General features: G+C 45.7%; 1 protein-coding gene across 2 annotated transcripts in view; it reads right to left on the bottom strand.

The window, feature by feature from the left end:
- PPARGC1A (PPARG coactivator 1 alpha) overlaps positions 1 to 12,125 on the bottom strand; it is a 698,009-nt gene extending 685,884 nt beyond the window's left edge. Inside the window, exon 1 of one of the 2 annotated variants that reach the window (XM_017866762.1) lies at positions 11,603 to 12,125. The gene's annotated coding sequence lies outside the window, so the exon portion shown is untranslated. The remainder of the gene's footprint in view (positions 1 to 11,602) is intronic. The other variant, XM_017866779.1, reaches the window with a different exon arrangement.
- Positions 12,126 to 16,753: the final 4,628 nt, after the last annotated feature.

Below are 16,753 nucleotides of genomic sequence, written 5' to 3'. Positions count from 1 at the left end.
TGATTTACTAATTAAACTGTTCTTTTGACATTATCAACAAAACAGATGTTAATTTTTTTAGAAACTGGGTCTCACTCTATCATCCAGGCTGGAATGCAGTCGTATAATCCTAGCTCACTGCATCCTCGAACTGCTGGGCTCAAGCCATCCTCCCACCTCAGCCTCCTAGTAGCTGAGACTACAGATGCATGTCATCACACCTGGCTCAATGTTTTTATTTTCTGTAGAGATGGGTCTTGCTATGTTGCCCAAGCTGGTCTCAAACTCCCGGCCTCAAGAAATCCCTCTGCCTCAGCCTCCCAAACGCTAGGACTACAGACATGAGCCACAGTGGCCTGCCTAGGGCAGATTTAAAATGATGCAAAGATCTTAACTATTTTCAACCAAGTTTGAAAGCTTTCTTGTTTGTGACAGAACAACTGGAGAAGAGTTCCTACTTCTAAATTTCTAAAGTCAAAACAATTAGCAGGAAAGCCTCCTTTCACCTGTTTTTCTTTCTAGGCACATTATTTTTCCTTCTTGGTACTTGACACAGTTTAAAAGAGATAATGATAGCTAGATGACGGGAAGGGAAAAAGAGAAAGAGGGAGAGACAGAGAAAGAGAGGGTGATGATGATGTGTATATGGATGGACAGAGCTGTACTGTTTTGTGTATTTTCTATTCATACATATGCACATATCATCCGTCTATGTCTCTTTCGTGTGTGTGTGTGTGTGTTTGTGTGTGTGTGACTTTTATGTCTCTCTTACTAAATTAAAGCTCTCTTAGGGGTTAGGGCAAGCACATTGTAGGTGCTCAATAAATTTCATTGAATGAAAAAAATTTAACACAATTTTAAAAAAAAAACCTTGGCAGGTATTCCTTGACTAATTCCTTTTACACTTTCCTTCTGCCTCAAATGTCCCCACTCTCATCCCCCCATTCTCATCTGCCCAGATTCTCTCCATTTCTTAAAGCCCAGAACAAATGTCGCTGCCTTCTTGAAACTTTCTGTGATTTTTCCAGCCAAAAGTAAACTCTCCCTTCTCCAAATGACCACCGCACCGATATCTCCTCCCTAAAGCACTAACTGTTTTCTATCTTCTCTGCATCCAGGTGGGGGGCCGCTTGAAATGCATATCCATTTTTTTCTTTTTCTTTCAGTTTTAGACATGCAGAGCAGCATGTTGTTCATTTGTTTGTTTGCTTGTTTGTTTTTGAGATGGAGTCTCACTCCGTCGCACAGGCTGGACTGCAGTGGCGTGAGCTCGGCTCACTGCAACCTCCGTCTCCCTGGTTCAAGCGATTCTCCTGTCTCAGCCTCCCGAGTAGCTGGGACTACAGGTGCACACCACCACCCCCAGCTAAGATATATATATATATATTTAGTAGAGACAGGGTTTCACCTTGTTGGTCAGGCTGGTCTCAAACTCCTAACCTCAAGTTATCCACCTGCCTCAGCCTCTTAAAGTGCTGGGATTACAGATGTGAGCCACCGTGCCCGGCCAGCATGTTTTCTTTGTCCTTGATGCTCCTCTCTCCACTCCTCCATCAGTTCATCCATCTGAATGCAGCCTAACAGGATAGTTAAAACATGGGCTCAGAAACCAGACATGCTTCATATAAATCCTGGCTCTACCACTTACTAGCTGTGTGACCTTGGCTATGTTACTTCACCTCTCTGTGCCTCAGTTTCCTCATGGAATACTAATAATAGTGCCCATAGGGTAATTTGATGACTAAATGAGTGAATCCATGTAAAGCACTTTAAAATGTCTCTGGAATGTTACAGTAAGTGTTCTATAAATGGATTCTATTATGATGGACTCAATATAATTTACTGAGAATCTACTTTGTACCGGGCTGTCTGCTCAGCTGTCACATCAGTAGGAACTCCATAAATATTTGAGGAATGACTGGTGAGAGCTAACATTGACTCAGCCCTTTATTAAGTCAGTAACAAAAGTCTTTCAGGTCCAAGGTCTCATTTAATCCTCACAACCATTGCAGGGGAGGGACGTCACCCCCTCCACCTTCACCCAGGAGCAGCGTCCCTTCTGTACTGCGTAAGCACATACTTAGCAGGTGAAAAGTCTCCATAGTGTTCACCTCACAAGCCCGCCAACTTCTAGAGATTTTTTTCCATTCCCTCCTGCAGCTCCCTCGACTTCACACGAAGCATCTTTTTTAGCATCTGTTCAGCCTGACTCCCGTCATTAGATACATTCTTATGTGTTTATAATGCATCACTGATTTGTTTCAGGACTAAATCATGGGATCTAAAAATAAAGTGATGTTGAACACATTTCTTTGCATATTAACTTTAAAGAAATGGATTAATCATTTAGTAATAATCAAAATTAAACGATCCACTCAGCATGGAGCAGTTACCAAAATAACAAAAGTAAAACTCTTTAGATTCCCACTTTTCCTTTTTTACTGCTTCTGGATTTGTTAATGTAAGTATATCCTTCGTAATTTTTTCTTTTGAAAAATTAAGAGGTTTGGCAAGCCTACGGTAACCCAATCATGTTTTTCCCTGGGGACATTTCAATGGAAGCAGGATTCATTTATTCTCCAAGTCAAATTCCCATTTTCAAAAATGACATTGCGGAATTGCCATCATCATCCTAAGAGATGGAACAAAGATGATAAATAAAGTGACGCCTGTGTTGGTATAAAAGTTATTTTCTGACATTTCAGCCATTTATCCAACACATATGGTCTGTGTGTCCACTACAGGCTGGGCAGGATGAGGATCTAGAACTGAAGAGGGTGTGGTTCTTTTCCAAAATCAGCTTCCTCAGTAGAATGGGAGGCAAGACTTCCAAATAAACGTGACAGCACAAGACAGAACGCTTTACGAAAAGGAGGGCAAAGGGAGTGGGAAAAAAAAAAGTCAATTCCTGCTGAAATAAAAATATGATCTGCCTATTTGATAGAACATTTAAAATATTTTCCCCTTCAACGTACATGCACGTATATTCATTTTGACTGCTTGCTTCTTTTCTTTCTTTGGAACCTGACAGTACTCTCCATCACCAGCCCTTGGGTGTTTACCTGTCACCTAGGCTTGGTGACATTGTTTTATTCAATTTTATATTTCCCTATTACTCAGAAAGGGTTATATATGCAAATAAATATACATTCTGGTTGCAACATTAAATAATGAGGCAAACTACAGTTTATAAAATGCAGTTGTTCCATGCCACATTTCATTTTAGGAGAGGGAGGCCTACAGCCAACTGTGAACAATTACCAAATTGTCAGTGGAATTCAATAAATGTTGTTTAAAAAAACTAATTATTTGTTACAATAACCAGCTACTACTGCCACTTTGTATTTGGAGGTTTGTAAACTACTTCCATTTGAAATGTAATTGATTCCATTTTTATCATTTGTTCAAGTTTATGTGGTTATTCTCATCCTAAGAGATGATAACATCTATTTTCAGCAAATTATACATTATAATTCCTCATTCAAAAGCTGTAACAGAAAACAAAATGCTAATTTATGCTGTAAACGAAACTACAGAATCATAATCACTCATTGTTAACATTAGGGACTAAACTGCTACTGGAAATAATAAATTGGAGCAGAATGTGTAGGGGTTGTTGGTTAGATTTTTCTTTTTCTTTGCATCTTTTTTGCTTGCTTTGTTTTGTTATTACACAACCAACACACTTTCTAATACTCTTTCAGGCAAGAGCTTACATGGATGTCTTGTCTTCTTCCACATAGAAGCCAGACGTTCACTGGGCTTTTCACTATTACCTGCAGCTCTCTATTTGAAATCTACAGAAGACGTGCTCACAAAGCAATCAGAAGTGCACACTACAGAGGGGAAGCAAACTGGAACTACACACCTGCTTTTCCACATTCCATTAAGTTTCCACATCTACATTTCCCTTTGCATCAACCATCTCCTCCCCTACCCACTTCCCTCCTCCTCTCCACTGCATGTTTCTCCTGTATGAAGACCCCACTGTAACCTCTTCTGGTCAAGGTGAGCCTTCCCCAAGAGCAAGCTTCCCCTCTTTTTCAGCCACTACACCGAATAAATGCATAAATGCACATAAACCCAGTAACTTTTTTTAAAGATGGGGTCAGTAGCTACGATTACAAGCACACGTCATCACACCTGGTTAATTTATTTTTATTGTTCTTTAGAGACGGGGGTCTCCCTGCGTTGCTCAAGCTGGTCCCAAACTCCTGGACTCAAGGAATCCTCCTGCTGCAGCCTCCTGAGTAGCTGGGATTACAGGTGCGAAAAAATCGTGCTCCGGCAAAATCAGTAACTTTCAGTAAATACAGTCGATCCTTATTAACACACACAAAAAGGGTGGGGGTGGATCTGGTACCATATTCTAGGCACTGCCTTGTTGAAATAACGATCTTCATGTGAAAATAATGTAATACCACCTAATGGCATTTTCTCCTTTCTTCTTTTATTAAAACATAGAATCCAAAAGAAAGAAACATTTTAATATAATTATTATATCAAAATGTGAATTTTCGAAAGGACCTAAAAGTCACACTGCCTTCTAGAGTAAATCACTTTTCTGCTGCCCTTTTATTTAATGCCGTCTGCTGTACACATTTACCTCTTTGCTGGCAAAGTGTGATCATTGATTTCCTATGGTCTCTCTGGAAGGAAGTTCTGCTTCCTTGATGATGAATACAAGGGGTAGGTGACCCCATTCTCATTCCAATGCAAGCCTTGCACTTTTACATTTCCGCTAGGGCCACAGGAACGTGAAAGCAGCGAGAAACTCCTCCCCCTCTTCGTAGAGACTGTCTTGCTGTAACTACTGACATTTAATGTTTTCCCTCCCGTTCCCACAACTGTATTTTGGAAGATCACAAAATAAGGGCTGAACCATTGAGAGGCATTCGTTCTTGATGGACATAAATGTTAGGTGCATGATTCAGTAGAGAAGATACCTGTTATAACATGGCCGTGATGAGACAGGTAAATTTCAGCAGATTAGCTCATGAGAGTGTATCCCTCACTATATATATGATAGGGTTTGGATACATCTGAATGATTATAAAATTATTCTATTCCTGTATCTCACAATTACATTTCTTCTGTGGAATATTTTATTGATATTCATGTACACTTGGAATGAGTACCCCACTAAGCCATAATTATTCTGTTTTAGAAGGCCCTGTCTATCTCTCAGGCTAGATCCACCATTCAAACCAAAAAGAATGGTCAACTCAAACATCTAGTCCAAAAAGCATCAGGTAATTATGGTTGATCCCACCAAAAGAAACAACTTCACCTCATTCATCAAAAAGAATTCTATCTGGTTATGTATATACATATATATATATATATATGAAAGTTATATATATATAAAAGAAAGTGGGTAAACTTGGGCAAACAACGGAGATATTCACTATTTCACAAAGCTGGCAAATAAATGACACCACTGCCAAACTTGCCAGAAATGTACATGTGGCCACACAATTTCTTCTGTGTTGTAGCAGAAAGTGAGTACAATGGGGAGAAAAAGAAGAAGCTGGCATAAGTCTGCCTAGTGGAGAGCCCAGCTTTCCCTAACTAGCGCTGAGACCTTAGGCAAGTTACTTAATTCTCTGTGCTTTGTTTGCCTCATCTATAAAATGGGAATCAATAGTAAAAGTACCTACCTCATATGTTGTTATGGAGATTAAAAGAGCCAAATACTTATAAAGTATATGGAACAAGAATTGATAAATGGTAGTTATTGTCGCTGTTCTTTAATTGGCAAGTTTAAGGTTTACATAAATTACAAAGAAAAGCGAACAACACCACTTTGGGAGGCTGAGGCGGGCGAATCACTTGAGGTCAGGAGTTCAAGACCAGACTGGTCACAACATGGTGAAACTCCGTCTCTACCAAAAATACAAAAATTAGCCAGGTGTGGTCGCGTGTGCCTGTTGTCCCAGCTACTCAGGAGGCTGAGACAGGAGAATCGCTTGTACCCAGGAGGTGGAGGTTGCAGTAAGCTAAGATTGCACCACTGCACACCAGCAAAAAAAAAATTAAAAAAAAAAAAAAAAACAAAAAAACAGAGGAAGGAAGGGAAAGGAAGGGAAAGAGAAGGGAAGGGAGGAGGGAAGGAAGGGAAGGAGGAAGGAGGAGAGCGAAGGGAAGGAAGGAGAAAGAAAGGAAAGAGAGGAGAGGGAGGAGGGGAGGGAGGAAGAAGGAAGGAAGGGAGAAGGGAAGAAAGAGAAGAAAGAAAGGACAAGAAAAGAAAAAGACAGAAGAAAGAAAGAGAAAGAAAGAAAGAAAGAAAGAAAGGAAGAGAGAGGAAGGAATGAAGGAGAGGAAGGAAGGAAAGGAAGGAAGGAAGGAAGGAAGGAAGGAAGGAAGGAAGGAAGGAAGGAAGGAAGGAAGGAAGGAGGGAGGGAGACAGGCAAGCAAACAATGTTTTCAAGCTGATGCATTAAGTAAGCCAGCCTTATTGGAAGACCTGCAACAAACTCCTTTCCTCTCCTATACCCATAGGAGAAACCCAAAGTCAGAAAAATTGGAGTTATGTGAAAACTGGGGTTCTGTGAGTTGGATTTACAGAATTTCTAAAATTTCTTTAAGGTAAGAATGTAGAAATGCACTTAAAACTCTTTTGCAGTTCATACTACATCTTCAGGGAAATAAAATGTTGAAAAGTGTAGAAGCCCAGTTGATATTTTTTGAACTTTGAGGTATTGGCTATCTAACAACTTTGTAAATGGAGGACATTCCCAAGTCTTGGCTCATCTCTGGGGATGCCAACATTGTCACCACTTTAAGAATTATGAAATGTGCAGAAAGAAAGAAAAAAAAGAACACTGAATTCTTGATGGTACTTGGACTGAATGGAAAAGAAGTGTTCCTCAGTGGGCTGCTTTCTGCTTTGGCTATCCATATTCATGGAAGTAATGCCAAGCCAAAAAAAAAGGGCAGTCAGCACAAGATTTCGACAACTTACCCACATCCATTAATGACCCTGCACTGAAACTTCTACCTTGCTGGAGAAGATACAGTGAGTATACAGAATTATGGGTACTGACTAATTCAAAACAGTCACTGCCTACTCTGAGAAGACAGTGCTCTTATGAGGATGCCATTTTATATTTCTAGTCTGGAAAATTTGATGAAACGGTGGGGGCAGGGGGCAGAGAAAGAAAAGTTAAAAAAAGCAGGGTCGAGCCTCGTGGTAATGTCTTTTACAGAGCCTCAGATTAAGCTACCCAGTAACCAAAAAGCTGGTCAATCAGGTGAGTAAAGTCAGACGTCTGGCCTCATGGACACCCAAGCGGTCAGCTAATTGGCTCCATTTTTCACTTTCAATTGATTGATTCAATATCATACAGACCTGGCCTGCTTCAATTTGGGCTTACATAGTGACAACTAATAAGGTGACCTGGGTCCAAACTGCAAACAGTCATGACCACTCCACAGTCAGTTTTCTGATGGAGACAGAAAGCCGAAACAACTACAGGAGAGAATCACAGGTTGAAAAGCACAACATCAAAAGATAAAGCTCGGTTTTGGAAGCTTGCACTACTGCCATCCCTAGGCGTGAAACTGTAAATTAAAGAATGGTCTGCTGTCTGCTGCACTGAGCCAAATCAGAGACATTTCACATATACACTTTAATTGGGGGTTTCATTCTAATTGAAGAAATGAATTCCACCTAAGCAGATGCTCCTCCCCGCACACACACACTTGCTATGATACGTTTTGCACATTGGCAAGTGGGTGCAAAATATCTGCAACATGGTCCTCTCAGATATAGGATGGAATTTCCCAGTTTTGAAATGGTAACAGATGTAGTTTCGGCTCTAATACACATTGGGCTCTCTCCAAAAAAATCACCCCTCCCTCCCCAGCTTCAAGAATAAAATGTCATAGAACAAGTGAAAACCTGGTCGGTCATGATTTGTGGTTGGGTTTTTGTTGTTTGTTTGTGTTTCTGTTTTTCAGGAATGAATAAATGCCCTAGTTGTTTCCAATTTTCCAGGTCTATATATCAAGAACCTCCATCTTCATTATTTTTTTTACTTGCTTGTTTATAACGAGAGGTGTCATAATCATGTTTCTTGTGAAAATGAAAGTAATCAAAATGCCTTGTGATTCCAGGAAAAGAGCTTCTTAGGGAGACATGCCTGCCTGCTATTGATGTTGCAAAAAGGCTCCTTTTACATGGTATTAGATGTTGAGAGCACATCATATTGATCTAGAAATAAGAAGCTTGATTTTTTTTTTTAGTACAGTCAACCCTTACCTTCATAAGCACTTTGTAACACTAGGAAAAGGATTTTATTTTTAATTGAGGTAGAGTAAACAAATTATATTTGAAGAACATTGCTATTTTTAGGAAACGCAGGATATGTAAGCATTTTGGCAGCAATCAGGGTAAAATCATGAATAAGTCTCACTCTCACAAATTTGGCCCAGGCCTTCCTACAGCAGCTCTGCCCGAGTCCAAGATGAGATTTAAAGTATCGCCTTTCTTGTATCCTTTTTCTTCTTGGGAACAGTTAAGAGCATGTTTCTCAATCATGTGCCCATGCTCAAATGCTGAAAATGCAAACTGGAGATCAGTAAGGTCCCTTATGCACATGTACTCTTCATCCCCGAAAATGGAGATTGTGGCTGTGCTGGAAACCGCAAATCCTGGTAAGATTCACTGCCCCGGCTGCATTTACCACCAGAGATTAAAGCTTCGGTAGCATCTGACGCACCTTCCCCTAATGATGTACATCTCTCATTTGTTTCTGTACTTTATCTTAAAGTTCATACCGCACCACTGGAAGAAGAAATCAATACTTCAAATAACCCCCCTCTCCCCACCATACAATTTCACTGCACTAAGAGTAGCACAGTACCCAATACCGGCCCGAGACCCAATCATTCTCCATAGAGCAGAGCCAGCTGCTTTATCAGAAATTCTTTCGATTTTCTTAGCAACATGAGTATCCCCTTCTAGAAGAAAGATGTTGCCTCTTGGGGAAACGCTTTTCCACCTCAAGTTAAACTAACTTTACCCGAAGAAGCCGGTAGTATTCCTCTTTTAAAACGCCCCCCCTCCCCAAATGGTTCTCTCTTTCCTTTACTCCAAACCTGCCCCCACCCCGTCCCTCTGTCCCACCTCCTCTGGTTTCCAAGGAGTTTGCACGTGATTGCCTGTCTTGTGAAATCCAGACGCAGCCCTTCGCTTTTAAACGCTCTCAAACGACTTGTTTCTATCTCGTTAAAAATGCTGCGAAAACTCCCATCACTGCAAAGCTGTATCACTGCTTCCTTAGACCCAAGTCTCCTGCCTCTCTTCCTTTGGAGGAATACAAAGTGCCTGAGTTTCACGGCCTCGGGGTGCAGGTCGGAGGCACGCGCCTGGAAACTTGTCCTAACGCATCTGACTCCAGGACTGGGGGGCGCGGCACTGCTGAGGACGCCCGAATGCCGGCCGGGCTTATGCCGGGTGTGTGGTTCAAGCCTTTCGTACCCGCCTCAGTCCTCAAAGACGAGCAGGGCTTGGTTTCTGACTCATCGACAGACATACACGCGCGCGCACACACACACACACACACACACACACGCAGGCAGGCACGCGGACGCCCGCTCCTGGTGAGCTGGAGTTTGCGGAGCTGAAGGGGTCGTTGGCTCTCGGCAATCCCCGGCGGGCGCGAGGAAGCGTGGAGATCACCCAGGGCCCGCCAGGCGGGGCGGGATAGCCTGAAGAAAACCACCGGCGCCGGCCACGGGCAGCCGGGCGCCCTCTGGGCCGCGATCGTGCTTCTCCAGGCCCCCAACTCCAGCGCCGGCCCGACCACCTCGGCAGCTCCTGCAAGTTTCTGCTCGCAGCGAGGCCTCGTGTCTCGCCGCTGCCTCACCGCGAACCCTCACTCCGCGCGCCTGGGCTGCCCTCCCGCCCCGCCCGAACGGCCGGCGTACTTCCCAGGGGCCGCCCAGACGCCCCCACCCGCGGCGGCGGCCCGATGGTCTGTCCAGAGCTCGCCGCCGCCTCCCGCTGCTGCTGCCGCGGCGGCGGGAGCCTCTCCAAGGCTCCCCGGCAGCCCTAATGTATTATTCACTCGGATGGCCGCGGCGCTTTCTGGAGAGCAAGCCCACGCCGGAGAGAGAGGTCTTCACCTGGCAGCTAGTAGTTTGGCGATTTGTTTCTTGGAAACTTGGGGTGATGCGGGGGCGGCGACGAACATTTTTCGGTTATTTGCTTTCGGGGTTTGGCTTCTCTGCCCGGAGCTCGCAGGAACGCGCTGTGCCCCGGGCCCGAGAGGGAGCGCGCCAGCGCCGGCGAGCGCGGCGGGCAACCCCGCAAGCGGCCAAGGCTGGCTGGCGGGCTCCGGAGGAGAGGCGCCGCGGCGGCCAGGCGAGCCCGGCTGAACGGAGCTCTTTTCCTCGACACCCCCCACCCCTAGCGGGCCAGCTCCCCCCGCGGTGCGCGCTCCGCGGGGCCCGGGAATCCCCGGCGCCCTGGACCGCCCACCGAGTTGCTAATGCCTTTCACCGTTGCTTCTCCACCGCGCCTCTGGCCCCAACTTTCTCCAGCCCAGACACGCGAGCGCGCGCGCACACACACAGACACACACCCGCGTGCACACACATATACGCACACACGTACACACATGCCTCCCCTCCCTCGACCCCAGCTCTACTTCCCCGTGTAGTTTGGAGATGACAGATGCCTGTAGACTTTCACCAAACAAGCGGTGGGGGCAGCAGACTACAACAGTTATTTAATTAAAAGGCATTTTTCCTCTATTTCTCGCTCCAGCTCCCAGAATAGCTTTTTCACCCCTAGACCCTGAGCACATGCCTGTCTCTCCAGGTTACCAGTGGCCCGCTGACACCCATTTCCTTCCACGCCCCCCTTCCGGCGTCTACCCCCAGTTTTCCTGGGCCCCCCGAGTCACACCGACACGCACACCTACAGGCCGGCGGCGTGGAGCGTCTAGGGCACGGTGCAGCCGGACTGCATTGCACAGTCATCAAAGTTAAGTGTGTGTGTTTGTGGGGTGCTTGTGCGCCCCGGGGGAGGCGCGGGGTCAGGAGGAGCGGAGCCTCCACTCTGCACCCCACCCCCCCCACCTCCGCGGGTCAGGGGACGCCTCTACTTGAGATTGCAGCCATTTTAGGGAAAGAGGCGGCTCGGGCCCCGAGGGGAGTGGAGGGGGGACAGCACGTCGCGGGGGGCTCATGGCTCTGCAGCCCCTCGGTGCAACTGGAAGGCGGGTAGGCGCCGGGCGCACAGGGGCGCGGCGCCCGCGGCGACTTGGGGAAGGTTGCGCTCGAGTTCCCTGGTTCTGCCTGGAGTTGTTCGGGGTAACGCGCCGGCTCCTGCCTCTTTCTCGGGTTCCCGCTGGGCTGGGAGGTGGTGGGGGAAGGTGTCGATGGCAGATTGGGCACGGGAGGAACGCGACAGAACCTGGAGACTGGAAAGCTAGCGATGGGGGAAGGGGGGTACCTCCTCACGCCGGTTGGCGCTGACCCAGACAGTGCGACCCACTTGGCCCCCCCATCCTCCCCACCCCCTCCCGAGCCTCTGCCTCCCCACCGAGTACCAAGTGAGCGCGCGGCAGGGGGCAAGGGGCGCGACGCCGCCCGGCACCGAGCCACCCCTTACCTGGTTGGAAGGGGTTTCCCAGGAGGAGCCGTAGTTGTAAAAGAAGGAAGAGAAGAGGGTGTCTTCCGACAGCCCGCAGCCCGCCATGCTCTGGATGCAAATAAAATGAGGAAAGAAAAAAAAAGCACACATACACAAAAGCAACCCAAAATTTTAAAAATCAAATTAAACCAATAAGCCAAGAAGAAATTCTCTCGAAAATAAAGAAAAGGAGGGGGAAGGGAATGGCAAAGGGAACGGAAACTCTCGGCGGTGCTCCCTCTCCGGGAGAGGAGGGATGCTCGGGCTGCCGCCGCCGCCGCCGCCGCCGCCGCTGCCGCCTTCTCAAGACGGTACCTAGAGAGGTTCGTCCTGACTTGGGCAGCCGCCGCCGCCGCCTGTGCCGGCTGCGTGTGTGCGCGCGTGTGTGTGCGTGTGCGTGTGTGAGGTGTGTGCGCGCAGAGCGAGAGACCGCAGGGGAAGCGAGAGGGCGAGATAATGAGCTAGCCGGGATGGAGGCGCAGAGGCAGCGCGAGCTGGCGGGCGGGCGTGTGCGCGCGGGGGTGCGTGCGTGTGTGTGTATGTGTGTGGTGTGTGTGTGTGCGCGCGCGAGCGCGAGCGCGCGCGTGTGGCTGGGTGTGCGTCTGTTTGGGGAGCTCACCGGAGAGCCGGGGCCGTCACGTGGGCGCGCTGACTCCGCCGGCTGCCGGGGACAGCCTGTACTACAGCCCCGGCCACTAAATCAGCCCGCTCCGCCAGACCTTTGCAGCCCGCGGCCGGCCCGCCGCCTTCTCCGACCTCCTAGCCATCCCCGCCGAGCCGTGCGCGCCCCGGGACGGCAGGGGGCGCGGGTGAGGCCGCGGGCAGGTGGATGGATGGGTGGGGAGTGGGCCGCCCTGAGCCTGGGAAACGGAAAAATGCTCGAGGAAAACACAGGACCCCCCCGCTGCGTCCCGCACCCTCCTGGCAAGCCTTCCTTACATCCTGTTTGAAGATTTTTCTTTTTTTAATTCCTAAAATTGCTTTTCCATGCAGAGACCCCTCTTCCAGCCAGGGGAAAATTATTTTCACATAGTTACTACATCCCGCTTTTCTTTCTTTCGCGATCCCTCCAGCCCCCTGCGCGCGTGTCCACGCAGGCACAGATACACTGGTGCTTGCCTCCTCCCATCCCAAATGCAAACCCACTTCCTTTTGCCGGTTGCTGTAGTTAAGCTAAGTCAATGCTACATCAAACTAGGCTAGGCTGAGAGGACTGGAAAGTGGATTTAGGGGACAATACTGCCCCAGCAGGAAGAAAGGCTCTAGTTTGGCGTTCTGTTGATTTAACAGTTTAAAACGAAAATGGATTTTGTAGCTTCTGCACTAAAACTCAGGCCCCTTGAGTCACAATTATTTAAAGGGAGCTATTCTCTGAAGTCCATTATATGATATAAAAATGTAAACGGATATAATGCCGTCTCTCTCTCTCTCCCCACAAGATGGTATTTTAGAACCAAATCTTTCAGTCTTAATAATTGGATGGCTGAAAGGTTTGTTTTGTTTTTTTCCTGCAAAAAGACATTCTTTGCCTGCTTCCCCTTACTCTTTACACAGATATTTATAGAAAGTAAAATTCAAATAAAAACCAGCATATCTGTGTAAGATGCTCTTAGAAGTATTTGAATCCTTTCAGGAAGACTTAAAACAACCTCTTATAGCCAGTTTATATTGTTTTCTTTCTGAATCCCGTTTCCAAATGCTGCCTATTTTATTCAAACCAATTGTGTTTTCAAGAGTTCATACTTCCACTTGTAAAGTTCCCACTGGAGGTCGAAATCCTCTGTGAAATAAACATTTCCACAGCAACGCAGTGATGTCAGAAACACCAGCTAGTGATTTCAGAGGGGAAATAAAACAGGAGCAAAGAATGGCTCTAGAAAGACAGTTCCTTCATCTTTGCGAATAGCATGCCTCCTAATAGAAATTCAGAAAACATACCTGGCTAAATACCTGTTTTCTTTTTCTGAGATTGACTTATTTTTCAAAGGCATGTCAAATGATCTTTAAAAAAAAAATAGGTCACCATCCTCTTTTCTGGATTGGTGAAGAATGGTGTTTCAAATCAGTGGTGCCTAACCACACTGGCCACTATAGATTTTTATAAGGGGGGGAATGTTTTTTCTAAAAATTGATTATGGAGCGAACATTGAGAGATGAAATTTAATGTACTAACTTCAGGCCCAAATAATGCCGACTGACCTGGCTTCAAACTTACAATAGTTTTTTTAAAGTATTAAGCACACAGAAGTTCTATTCAGTTATCGAAATTGGTGCTGATCTCACCAACATTGAATAAAGGGGCTGCTCCATTGTTCGCTGTATTGTTTCCTGTGTCTCCTGGCTAAGAAAAAGAAGGGAGGAATTCTTCATACTGCCCCTAATTCAATCCCCCTGCAGTCCCACCCCTATAAACATTAAATGTAAAGAGACCAGAAAATATAAAATTAGGCCCAATGCCTGGGTTTTCTTAGGCTTCCTGTCTAAATGAGTTTCTTTAGAAAACATTTATACAAAGCATTATAGAAATGTACACTTTGTAAACTGCTTTTCATGTATATGTTAGCCCAAGTTAACATTCTGTTCCTGCCACTCACTGATTCCCAGATTTTAGCTCAGGTCGCACATTCACACCCATGGAAGTTCATTCTGTCTGTGTTATCCCATCCCCTATTTGTTGGATAAATGGATTCATTTCTCATAATTTGGGGAGACTCAGGACTCTTTATCTCCATTTTACAGATGTGGAAAGAGGCTCAGAGATGCTAAATAACCTAACCCAGGTCCCGCAGCTACAAAGCGATAGAAATTGAACCTAAACTTTGTGACCACACCTACCTCTTTCTTCCAGATCTAACTGAGCCTATCACAGTTCTGCTCTTGTGTAATCATTTCAGCCTTTATATACCAGATGGAGTAAGTGATTCCAACCCTTTCCCCACAATTGACGGCAAGTGTACATTTGTGAAATGTCTTCATTTAAAAATTGATTACCTGTGCTCATCCACTGTCCACAAGAGCCCTGTTAGGCAGCAATTATTAGTTTTTTTAATAGACCAGGAAACTGAGGCTTAAGGAAAACCCTTCCCCCAACTCCCCCTCCTTCCTACAGCTAGTAAGTGGAAGACCTGGGTCTTGAACCAAAGACTTCTGGCTCATGCCTCTCTTTCCCTGAACAAACACATAGGAAAACAGATACATGATCCACCTAGCAGGCCCGGTGCTTACAGAGGTATCCAGGGATAAAGAGGAAGGAACAGGTTAAAAAGAACCTCCTCTAGGCACAAACAGGGAAACACTGCATAAAAGTCTCACCTCCAGCCTCGAACATTTGTTTCCCCTCAAGTCTCCAGCTCTTTCTTTTTTAAACAGGAAAGCCCCCAAAGACGGCCACCTGAGTAGTTTTCAGATAAAATGCCTCCTTCCCTGTTTACCCCTCTCCCTGGCAGCTCTGCCACCCCAAAAGAATTCTGCCTTCATTGATAGATTTGCTCACCTGGCATCCCCAAAGTAACATGGAGGTTTGTTTGCTAGTTCCCAGCAACATAAAACAAGCTGCCACCCCACCCCCTACCCTCACCGGGGCCCAGAACAGATGGAGACAGCCCCTTGGGAAGCAGAGGGAGCCGTAAGCTCATTGAGAAAAGATCACTCCAGCCACCTTGCCAACTCCTTGCTGTGCAGTATTCAGAAGTCTGAAGATGGAAACCCAAAACAGAAACCTTTCGATTTCCAGATCCGCTGTAGTTGGTTCTCTCAAGACAAACCAAACTTTCTTCTGCACGTATTCCCCTATCATATTGCCAAGTCACAATTTGTCATGTTGAAAATATGGAATTTGTTGAACTGATATCATCCTATTAGTGAGAAATCCATCTTTATTCATAATTACTTTCCCCCCAAGAAATAAGTTTTGCATTAATCTCGTTTTGGAAATTGGTTAATAGTCCAGATGATGTGGGGTGTTTTCATTGTTTATAAATGAGGTGCATTAACACTCTCGTACCACTAGGGTCTCATTTAGCGAATGACTGCTCGGCTCTGCAGATGCAAGAGGCCAAATTCTTGTAGATGTGAGTAAAAAATGATCATCTTGGCTAAAACTGCAGATGGGAAGCAGATGTAATGTACAGAGGAAGTCGATTTCATTCCATCTTTTTCCTTTATTAAAATAAAGTCTGTTAATTTGTCTTATTTAAAAAAGCATTCTGAATGCAAACACATGAGTTAACGTGAGGCAAAGTGAAAACCAATATCATTCCTGCCTTCAAGAAGTTTACAGTCTCAACAGATGTTTGGTGTATCAGGATTTGGGGTTGCCACTATTCCTTTGAAACTGTTTAAAAGTTTACATCTCATTGAAATCATAATTACCCTGGGGAAAGATTAAAATTAAGAAGTTGTGAGACACAGAAATGTCAGAAGGGCAAAAGGAACGTATAACAGAAGAGGAAGTTATCTTTAAAAACATGGGATGCCAAGACCAGGGAGGAGGATGCAACAGTTAATGCAAAAAGAAACTGAGGCAGAGCCAGGTGCGGTGGCTCATGCCTGTAATCCCAGCACTTCGGGAGGCTGAGGTGGGCGGACCACTTGAGGTCAGGAGTTTGAGACCAGCCTGACCAACATGGCAAAATCCTGTTTCTACTAAAAATACAAAAATTAGCCATGCGTGGTGCACACTTGTAATCCCAGCTACCTGGGATGCTAAGGAGGGAGGATCGCTTAGATCCAGAAGGTGGAGGTGGCAGTGAGCTGAGATCATGCCACTGCACTCCAGCCTGAGTGACAGAGTGAGACTCTGTCTCAAAAAAAAAAAAAATCAAGAAAAGAAACTGAAGAAGAAATGAACCTCGAAAGAGCTGCAGCAACAATAATAGCAAATACTTAGTGAATGCTTCTAACGTGCCAGGCATGATATATAGCACATAACAATCTCTTTTGCTTTGTGCTTCCTTGAGAAAAGGATTGGAGTGCAAGTTGTTTATTTGGGAGGTAACCCTAGGAAACACAGGTAAGGAAGTAGGAGAAGTAAGAGAAAGAAGTAGAGGAAACTATAAGGAGCGCATCTGTGGGTAAGAAGAGTTTAGTTCTGCTTGGGATCCTCTGGGAGGCAGTATGGAATGCACAGTC

The sequence above is a fragment of the Rhinopithecus bieti genome, unplaced genomic scaffold (assembly GCF_001698545.2).
Source record: "Rhinopithecus bieti isolate Rb0 unplaced genomic scaffold, ASM169854v2 scaffold_1599, whole genome shotgun sequence".
Classification (NCBI taxonomy): domain Eukaryota; kingdom Metazoa; phylum Chordata; class Mammalia; order Primates; family Cercopithecidae; genus Rhinopithecus; species Rhinopithecus bieti.
This window is presented reverse-complemented; position numbering and strand designations above follow the sequence as displayed.